Source organism: Biomphalaria glabrata, chromosome 6 (genome assembly GCF_947242115.1).
Source record: "Biomphalaria glabrata chromosome 6, xgBioGlab47.1, whole genome shotgun sequence".
NCBI lineage: Eukaryota > Metazoa > Mollusca > Gastropoda > Planorbidae > Biomphalaria > Biomphalaria glabrata.
Window position 1 is genome coordinate 18790587 of NC_074716.1, and position 11601 is coordinate 18802187.

The 11601-nt window shown below is 34.3% G+C and overlaps 1 protein-coding gene across 4 annotated transcripts in view; it reads right to left on the minus strand.

Annotated features, from left to right (window-relative positions):
- The window catches only part of LOC106060405 (beta-1,4-N-acetylgalactosaminyltransferase bre-4-like), a 45571-nt gene extending 33970 nt beyond the window's left edge, over nt 1-11601 (minus strand). Inside the window, exons 1-2 of one of the 4 annotated variants that reach the window (XM_056034071.1) lie at nt 11374-11601; nt 6174-6238 (exon numbers count right to left, since the gene is read on the minus strand). The gene's annotated coding sequence lies outside the window, so the exon portion shown is untranslated. Of the gene's footprint in view, nt 1-820; nt 951-6173; nt 6501-11100; nt 11305-11373 lie in introns of those variants that run through there. The other 3 variants (XM_056034070.1, XM_013218273.2, XM_013218276.2) reach the window with 3 other exon arrangements.

Below are 11601 nucleotides of genomic sequence, written 5' to 3' on the forward strand. Positions count from 1 at the left end.
GGGGGGGAAATTCACTAATGACAACTGCGAACGCATTCAAAAAAGTGGATAGGAGTTATTTCCCCCAACAACCATCCCATCAAACAGTAAAATCAATACAAAATCAATACAGTGTATATTGTCAATTACCTTGCTAATGCCTTAACCATCAACCATTGTTATCTTTAATAATAAATATAAATAAATTGAATAATAGAAACAATATTTGGAAGGCATGGAAACTGTAAATAGAAAAGCTGTTGCAAATAAATACAATTCACACACTGATAAGAATGTAGACAAGTCTGCACCACAGGAAAACAAAGTTTTGAACTATTTGAAAATCATCTAATTTAAATAAAATAGAATAATAAGTAGAATTCCAATGAAATTGGTGTTCATGACAACCTAAATTTGGCCATCATCACCAAGCCATTGTTTTTTTTCAAACATTGTAGCAATTTAATATTAAACCATTACAGTACCAGTAGTAGAACAATTGTGAGCTAATTATCCATAGTTTGTAAATAAAGATGTTTGACTGCTGTCAGCATTAAATCATAGTATTACTAAGCAACTAAACCTAATGTTCATAAACAAATATTTATAAGGATAAACACCATAAAAAGTAGTCAGAAAAGAGTTTATACCAAAGTAACTGTGTTCAAATAACATTGGGTTACAATGTTACACTATGTAATGAAATAAATTTACTCATATTTATAGTACAAACAAAAATATATAAATATAGATATTTATATAATATTTAAACAAATGAAACCTATTTACTAACATATGTACACATGTATTTAATGTAACAGAAAAAGAGCAAAGAACTCACGAACTATGATACAGTATGCTCTATAGAACTCACGAACGATGATACAGTATGCTCTATCTGCATTTTAATGTTTAAAAATATGTAGCAGAAAAAAAAATCAATGGTCTACTCATAAAGTTATAAATTTGTGTTTTTATTGTTTTTTAACTGCTAACCTAGATGGCAACAAACGTTTCTGAGTTCATATATCAACACAGGCAAACTTGAAGGGAAGTGAGAGGTTTAAAAAAAAAAAAAAAAAAAAAAAAGGTGTCAAAGGGTGACTACAATAGTGGAGCTCATTCAAAAGAAAATGTTGATCATTATCATCAACTTGCAAGGGTCAAATGGTTTGAAGCTGAGACATGTTGAGGGGCTAGTGGGCTTAGACTAGCACAAGAGATGGAAATAAATAAGAATTATTTCATCAATTCTCAGTTGCATGAGACTAGCACAAGAGATGGAAATAAATGAGAATTATTTCATCAATTCTCAGTTGCATGAGACTAGCACAAGAGATGAACATGACTGAGAATTATTTTATGATTTCTACAGTTGCATGAGAATTGTTACTCACTGGAGTCTGTAAGTAAAGTCCAGATAATCTGAACAAGCATACATATCAAACAATATGCACTATGTTGTAATCACTATTCCTTGCCATACATTAACATATTAGTAAATGTTTTAGCCTATCCTCTCAGTGTTTTAGTACAATTGACATTAAAATGGCATTGCTGGACAATGGGCTTCCAGATACAGTTACTTTTTAAACTTATGTATCCATCCATCCCAGTGGCGCTACAGCCCATGGAGGGCTCTGGCCTGCTTTAACACATCCTTCCATTCAGATCTCTCCTGGGCCTTTCGTCTCCACGCCCTAACCCCAAGCTGCTTCAGATCTGCTTCCACGTCATCTATCTTATGTATGATCAGTCAAAATATGATTAATGACATTTTTTTATAAGTGTCTGATGTTTACACCATGATGTAGATCTAGAGATCTAGTCATCCTTTATTTTTCTGTTATTTCTTAATATTACATTTTTTGTAGTTTTGTGTTATTTTCATTCTTTTGGCAATTCAAAGAAGATAAACAACAGTCATAGTTACACCAGTTAACTCCATGTGAATGAGGACTGCTCTTTCAAAACCCTGGACAAAACTCTGCTTTTGTTAGGTTGTTCCCATAACAGTTGTACTGGCAGGCCCTAAACTGATGGTAACAAAAAAGGTCTGCCTTACTCCATATTCAAGGATTAACTCTGCCCAAACAAGTGAGTGGCTGAGTCACCCAGCTAAAGACAGTGCCAAAGTCTGTCCAGGAATAACATCTGGATCATTTTCATTTATCCTTGCCCAAGAAGAATCTCAAAAACAAGAAAAAACTTTTTTAAAAAATACTTTTAAAAGAAAACAAAAGCTTATACGATTGGTTTTAACAATTAGTATGGATCAGTCATGTAATTAAATTTGTAAAAGATCTAGACCAACAACAATAAATCTGTGTGATTAATAATATTTTTACCAATTGTTTAGTACTATTTCATTCTTTTAGCTTTTTCAATACAACATGATCCTATCACTTATCTGGACCAGTTGGAAAATAGAAGGGGAAGGGGGAGAAAGAAAGGAATATCTGGGTGGATTATACCGTAATTGGTTTTTAAAAACATTTACAGAAAAAAAAAGGGGGGAAAAAAACTGAATTTGAACTCGTGGCTAACGTCTCTTTGAGCAGACGTGCTAAACTCAGCTATTGAGGTACTTATGACTAGAGAAGTTGGTATAGTTATATATTGTTGTTTCAATTTAGAGAGGTGACCTAAAAAAGGGGACTAATTCAGCTGATACCACAACTTCAGTCAAGTACAATTTCTTTCCCTTGTTCGACATACCAAACAAAATAATTAATTACCAAAAGTTAATTAACTAATATTTTTTTTTTTTTAATTATTGATTCTTGTGTTGGCATGTAAAAGAAATAATTGTAAAAAATTTCAGCTTGATCCGAGATTGGGTGTGTGAGAAACAATGTGTACAAACTTTTTACCAGACATACAGACAGACTGAGCTGATATAAGCTTTGTAAATAAAAAATTTAATTAGCAACAGTCAATCATGCCAGATGTATCTCAATGATTGTCTTCAACTGCCAATGACTTGGCTAGTTAGTAAGTTAGTTTAGCCCTACACTAAATTGAAGAATTTTTAATTTTAAACACAAGAAATTAAAAAGTATCTATACCATTAGCCAATGGGACATTTGAAAACACTTTTAAACTTTCTAGTACTGATAAACTATAAAACATCAAGCTTCACTTTTTTCACAGTGTTGTAAATCTATATGTGTACATTATATATTGTGAAGTAGCTTGAAAGGGTGCCACTTACTTTATAAATGCTTGAACAGCTACATAAGTTCACATGCCTAGGCAACATCATTTCAAGTTATAAGGATGTCTATCTTAATAAAGAAAGCATTGAAGCATGCAAAATAGGCAAGGCAAGGGCCATTTTCTAAAGGTTACAGCCAATTTGGGTAAGCCAAGTTTTTGAGACAAAATTCTAAACAGCTAGATAAATACCAGAGACATGGAAGTCATCTGTGAAAATTGAGAGAATGCTAAAAGGGGCTAAGTAGAAGTGGCAAACAGAGGTGGCCTTAGCAGTGCCCTGGGCGAGTGTCATGTGTGGGGCCCTGAGCCGTAAGGGTAGACTATATAAACTGTACCACATCACCCTAACGGGCTCGTCCACCATTACACTTATTTATATTACAAACATAGTACCTTGCGTAAGTACTGTACTATTGGCCATTTCACTACATTACATAGTGTATTGTAATTGTTCTGCATGAAAGATTTTGCCTTTAAAGTTAGCGAACGTAACTAATGATTCAGAAACTATTGTATGATGAGAAATCAACAAACTAGTTACAAATAATTTCTTCCAAACCTGCTGGAGTCGTAAAGCAACTATTAATTACAAAGTAGAGCCCTAACACTTTCAATAAAACTTTTACCAAGTTTAACAAATCCTAGTTTATGAGATCGGATCTAGTTTTCAAAGCAGACGGTGACAAGGAATCTCCAATCGCGGGCCCACTCAGACGCGGGGCCTGGGGGCGGTTGCCCCACTCGCCACGCCCTATGGCCACTACTAGTGACTAATATGGATTTTAAGAGTCACAGACAAAGAATCATCTGCCACACTGGCACTGGACCACTTAATGAGCTTGTGACCGAGCATCACATTTGTAAGGTTTGCAGGACATGTCCTCTAAAAGAATCTATTGCATGTTCCAGGGATAGCAATAACATGGAGGCCCATATGAGGAGGAAAAATGCAAACATGGACGTCCACACTCCTGGCGCCATATATTCATAGAGAACCTAGAGCAGTGGACATCAGCTGGGAAGAGCCAGTAGACATTACTGAAGTCCAAATTCTATGTTCTGGAGACAGCTTGCTGCCCAATCCCCCAAACTGAGCAGGAGGACCTTAGTCTAAATAAGTAAGGTACATTTAGTTGTAATGTGACTATTAGATGCTCATAGATACTTACTGACAGTTCACTACTACATTGACAGATATTACTTAATTTTAAAAGACTCTTATATATATATATCTGAGTAGATTTTGATATACTGACAAATAATATCTAGATCTAGTTATGTTGCAGATCTAGTCTCTAGTCCATAATTATAATATATGTAGTCCCACTTAGTCTTAGACTTTCATAATAGAGAGATCTAGATTTAATTGTAGAATCCAGATTTATCTAGAGACTAGACTCTAAAACAAGGCCTATGGTTCACAGATATATATTTTTTCTCCCAAAAGAGAGAGAAAGTGAGAGTCTATATTAGAGTTATCTGTGAACTAGAATTAGATTTAGATATATATTAGACATATTTCTAAATATTTTTTGTCATGGAAACATCAATAAATATACTATATTATGTATATCGATTAGATCCAAATATATATTCAGATATTGTAGAATATTTGTGTTCATATAAATAACAAGTGTTTAAGAGGGAAGACAAATTATATTAGAAACTCCATTTATTACATAAACACAAGTCGGTGCTACACTGATCTCTGTTCTTTAATTCAGAAAATCTATTTATAAGAATAACTAACTAACTATTCAAAAATTAAAGTCAATTCAGTGAATCACAAATCAAGTCTCTTGGGTTTGTTAACTACTTTGCCTGTTCATGTGGTCTAGAAGTGTTAGAAGAAATCATGTGTAATGGTGGTTCTACATATCTATTGTAGTTTGTAATCATGGACTCTCTAGATCTTGTGGTTGTGGTTGCTCTGAAATGTCATCTGGAAAGTCATAATTATTGTCAAATCTATAAAATTTGCTTTCTTATATATAAGACATTCTGATGTGTTTCCTATTTCTTCTGTAGAGATCTGATTTCCACTTTTGATATTATTTAATAAGATCTTTGCTTAGAATGTTTTGAAACTACTGTTCCTGGTTCCCCTTTAGAATTAAATTAAGTTGCATTCTGACTGCCATTCCATCTTGTAGTGGATTATGACGCTTAACTCCTTTCCTCTAGTCAAAATAATTTTTGTGAGACTGTTTCTCAGAGTCAAAGTGTTTCTTCACCACCTAAAGATCTGGTGTCTTAGGTGTGAGTATTTTCTCGCTCAAAGCTAACAAATTTCTGGGTCGGCATCCCATGAGTAATTGTGATGGCGACACATTTCTGACACCATGTAGAAGAATATTTGTGTTTATACAAATAGCAAACTAGTGTTTAAGAGGGAAGACATATTAGGAACTCCATTTATAACGTAAACACAAGCTGTGCTACACTGACGTGCTAGTGTGCAAATTTACATCATGTATATATATAATTATAATAAATATATACCAAATACATTACAGATGTATTTATATAAACAAATATTTGAAATATAGATATAGAATAGATCATATAGGCATATGTATAATCTATAACTATATTTCTGAATATATATGCATTGCTTTACTACTATTAAGTAACTATTAAGTCTAGATTCTATCTATATAATACTATATATATATACTGACTATATATAGAGATACTCTCTATATACTATATAAAAATATATAGATCTATTATAATCATATATATCATATAATCATATCTAGAGTCTAGCTAGATCTAGATATGATGACATATTATAAATATAATATATATGATGATTATTTTTATTTATTAAATAGTCTAGAATCACTCTATAGTACTCTAGACAGTCTATAGTCTATAGTGACTATTACTATAGTGACTATCTAGATCTAGATTAGATCTAAATCTAGAAAATCTATCTAGATTAAAACCAAACAGTAACAGTCCAAACTAACCTTATCAACCTTTTCCTTGCAGCTTTATTTTCAATTATAATTTTTTTTTTTTTAGTGAAGTGAAGCTGATGAAAATCAATATTTATAATCAACAATTTGAACAATCATTTAACAATGAGTTACAATGATCATTCATGTTCAACGCCCGAACGGGAACGGCTAAGCCGGCAATTAAAAAGATAAAATGATAAATCCAAGTCCAAGGCATAATAATAAGTAAAAAATGAGATCTAGAGTCTTCTATATTCTAGTATATCTACTCTAATCATACAATCTAACTACATAGATCTAGATCTAGTATAATTATATTATAATATAGTCTAGATCTAGAATCTGTAGTGATAGTAATACTGATAGAGATAATTTCCGCTTTTAGCTGGCGTATTTACGTCTCTAGGCAGCACCTGGCAACCACTGGCCAGATTTTTGCGATGTCCCAGCGTTGAATCGATGCTAAAAAAATTATTTTCAGGGGGAGATAACCTAGTTGATTTTTAATATCGCCAGCTGAAACCATACTCGAAGAGAGAGGAAATAAAAACATATAGAAATAATAGAATTAATAGCGCTGTAGAGCCGACTCACAGACCTATATAAATATCGCCAGCTTATAGCGGATTGCAAGAGAGAGAAAATAAAACTAATAGAAATAATAGGAATATTTACTATTGTAGTAGAAGTAGTACTTTAAAAAACGGAATATGGGGGGGGGGGGGGGGGGGGAGTAAAATATTATTTAAAATTGGAATGACATTAATAAAGCGTAAATTTAGGTACCTATTTTTTTTTCATAGAAATTGAATTTAAATAGATTTAGGCCTATATTGCCCTATATATGATGGGATTATTGTATAGATCTATGAAGTTATATTTTAAATGATTTGATGAAGATTTAAGGTGCTGACAGCTTGTAACATTTTTCAATAAAGCTGAAATGAATGTTGAATTTAAATAGATCTAAGCCTAAATCTAGTGCCCTAGTGGACTAGTCTAGTGTAATGTTGTGTGTTATGAGCTGTTGCATTGTATCTAGAATGTTCTTGAGGATACATGCAATAAACAACTGATGTCCTTATAGAAAAGAATTTCATATATAAATATTTATTCATTTAATAGAAATATCCCAGGTAAAATGACTGTCTTCTCTAATCTATCCTCAAGAGTCAAGGAATGTGGCTAGGTAACCAAGGTCACTGAAACTGACTGACTGGCTCAAGAAATTGTTGAAACTTTGGGAGCGGGCTGGGAGGGGTCAGGGGTGGGGTTAAACAGCGGGAGCGGACTGAGAGGGTGGTCAGGAGGTGGGGTGAAAATGCGGGAGCGGGCAGGGAGGGGTCAGGGGAGGGGTGAAACTGCGGCATGGGGCTGGTAGGGGAGGGGTGGGTGTGTATAGCTGGATCCTTTGATCGGGAAACAACAGATTGACCAGAGAATGATGAAGTCCAGGTCTTACTGTAATAGGGCGTGTCGAAGGTGCCGAATAGGGCCAGATGCATTGCGCAATCCTGTCACTGTAGGCCAATGAAAGTAACTATCAGTGCTTGCTTACAGGGAACTTCTACTGTCAAAAACAGTCTTTAGATCTCTATATTTTTAGGATATTTCTCAGGCATCTGTTGATGAAGGTCTGTACTATTTTTGTTGTCACTTCAGTTGTTCTCCATGTTTCCGAATCATTCAATAGGACAGCCTTGACAATAGAGTTAAAGATTCTTAGTTTAGTCTTGTTTGAGAAGTGAGGAGATTTACAGTCAGGTTGGTTTTAGCTGTGTAAATCAGTAAATGTCTGACGCGCTAGATTTATACCACGTTTAATGTCTTCAGGGTTAGGGTTAGTAATTTTTTTGTTAGATTTATCTGAATTTGACAAATTTATCATTCTGTTCTGCCTTCCCTTCCACAAGCACATCTTAAAGGTTAAGGTAGTTGGGGATAAGGCGATTATATTTATCGTCATCACACCCGATCTGACTCTGCATCTATCATCGGAATCTTTTGCTTTATCGTTTAAAGGGGGGGGGGGGCTGAAATGGTAAAATTCAATACTCCACCCTCAAACTTGACTTTGCATTTACTACTGACTTATGAGTGGCTTAATTTTACATTAGAGAGAGGTAGCGACATAATATATATTAAAAAAATAATAATATGAACAATTAATCTAAAGGGTTGGTGGTAGATGTGAAGCATTAAGCGGGGAATCATCTCTACCTCCCCTCCACAGAATCCTTTGATATGCAGGCTTTAATTATATAATGTGATTTTCCCCCGCATTCTTGTGATTGTAGGCCTACTTTTTTCCGTTTGTCAGCTTTTCTTTTGATTCATGAACATTCTGTTGAAAATTAGTTATTGTTGGTATTTTCGGAATAAAACATGCGCTAAAAAAAATCAATTATCTTCTAAATTAAGTCTCTATTGAAAAGTGCCTAATTTTCTGCCTTGTCAAAAAGTGCCCGATTTCCCGGTCCCGGGTGCTTAAATTACTGGGAGCTTAAATATTTCCAGACACCAGTCGATTGTGAGTCAGAAAGAATAAAATCATATGTTAATAGCAGAGCTGAGTTTGTCACCCAGTCCATCTACTGTACATACACACACACCGTTTTCCATTCATTGGACCAAGGCAGACTCAGCTTCGGGTCACAGAGGTCGTTTAGCTTCCCTCCCCTTATCACTGTTAAAGCAAAGAGGGACACCCATGAGCCGCTAGCCGAAAACGCCATCGTCTGGATGTTATGTCATCCTGGATGTCTTGCTAACTTCTGTTCCCCCCCCCCCCCCAGTAAGACTTAGTTTTCTTTCGCCACTTTCTCTTCCCTCCCCTCTTCTTGACATTCTTTCATTTTCCATATATGACTCCCCTCCCCTCGTGTGAATGGTAATTGGTGTGCGTGTGAGGCGTATTGTATGAGTGTGACTTATATAACGCACCTGTGGTGTATTGCTCCAGTGGTCAAATATGGGACGTCTAGTAAGTGAGGTATGTCTTTGATGGTTGTGAGGTATGAACAATATAAAATATAGGTATTTGGCGCAGTGAAAGTGGGCGCTGTTTTCTTTTGAACTTCCAGACCGCCGAGCAGCAACTTTAGAACAGAATTAGAATACGACTAATTTCGTATTTATCACCAACTACCAGGATCCACTTGTCCGGGTATTACGTTATGTTGTAATTATCTTTGACTCAACTCTTTTGACACACAAAATAATCAGCTCTGCAAAGGTTTATAGTGCTTTGTTAACAGCGTTTAATAAATTAAATTATTATTTTGTAGTTATTTGCAGGAGCTTGCATACCTAGATAAACCTAACTCTATCCTAACCCTAACATTAACGGTACCTAAACAGTTAATATGAACAGTAGGCCTATATCTAGAGGGAAATTGTCGATTTTTGCACATTAACGTAACCTGTAGCTAATCAGTTAATGAGCAGATTAGCTAGCTTAAATATATGGCTCCTCCTTCGTAGCTGAAGATGAGATTATTTCCCATTTTCTATGAATTTGAAGATGGCTTTGGAGTCCATTTTTTTCTTTTAAAAAGCCGACAACATAGATGGCATGGGTTGCTGCAGATATACCTGCTTCATTTCTCACCTTCCTTTTTTTTTTAATCTTAGATCTACGTTCTTTGTTGATTACCAAGCTCCTTGCGTTATATCATGAAACACGACACTCACGGCCGCAGTCAATAAGAAAGGACCCAGAGCTATAGCGTTTCCCTCACACTCCTTGAGAGAACTCTTAAGGGTGTCTTTGTAACGTTTGTGTTGACCCTCCCACGCAATTGTTGCTGTGGCATGGATACTGTTTATCCGTAACAACGTCTGTTATGTGGTCAAGCCAATAAACCAAATGGATTATTCTTTAATGCAACTCTAATGTCCAACTCAAACCAAAGACTAGCTAAGTAATGTGCACTTTGACAGGTTTTAAGCTTTAGCGGTACTGTGTCAGTGTGCACTTGTCTCCTCTACCGCCTTAAAATCGTTTTCTAAACTAAAATGTACTAAAATGATGGTACTGATAAATCTACCTTAGTCTAGTCCCCTGCCAAGAATGAGAAAGGAGGGGATGGTGGAATTAATATGTCTCATTAATTGTTTTACCATTAATAAGATACTTGATAAGCTAAGTATTTTTTAACTCTCAATAATTTCATATAAAATACACGCGCAAGTACGTACGCACACACATACACATATATACACACATATGTACATACACACACATAATGAAATAAAGCATCATCAAATTAAAAAAAAAAAAGAACATCTATGTGAAAAACAAAAAAAATTACCGATTTTTTATATTTTATTATTTTTTTTTCAGATTCAATAGAACACAAAAACATGTATCCTTAACAAACTCAATCTACACCAACACATACAAAATAAAATATTGAGAAATAATATAGATTCACACTAGTGAAATGTACATCTATTTCCTGTTTAAATAAATAGGTCTACATTCCATCTTATCTAAATGTATTCAGATTTTATTTATGTAATAGTTGGCAGCACACTATAACTCATTTTATTTATTTTAACCAACAAAATCCATCTGGCAACAATTGGTTGCCTGGGAGCTGTTGCTATCAACATTTTTAATATGGCGGCCGCCCGCTAAAACATGATCATACCCTTGATTAGACTTAGCGACTTGGTCTTAGCTTAGGGTTAGACTTCATTAGAGTTTAGAAAGAGTAAATAGTTTATACTAGATCTAAATCTAGTCTAAAGTCTAGTCTAGATCTAGATCTAGTAATCTAGTCATAGATCTAATAATAAATAATAAGTCATGTCATAGCATGATGATCATTGATGATGATAATAATTCTATCTACACTCTAGACTCTAGATGTTAATAAAATTAAAGGTCAATTATAAGTTCCGCTATAATTCTAGATCTAAAATCCTCAACATTTTAAAATCATAACGATATGTATTGAACTTCAGAGAAGAAAAAACTAGCCCTATATTTTTTTTCTTTAGGATGATCGATAGTTCCTGTTTGTTTCTAAAAGAAGCAACAGTGCCAGGGTTGTATGCATGACTGTAAAATACGACCAAAACTAAATATAGATCTACTAGATCTTGATGTAGATCTATAATATTTGTTCAAATGTAATGCTCAGATCTAGATCTACAGTTAAAACTACATTTATATACTAGATCTATCTTATAAATTTATTACATCAATTATCACCAATATTTTTAAAGATAGATCTAGATCGACTCGTTTCGTTCTTCACATTCATTTTTTGTCAGAAATATAAAGATAGATCTATACATAGCATTAGATAGATTTAGTTCAAATATCTTTTTCCAGCCATGGTTAAATCACCAACACTGTCTAGGGATAATCCGATAATATTATCGAAAAGCGGTGAAGATAAATATCACGGTTATGGCAATGAGGATG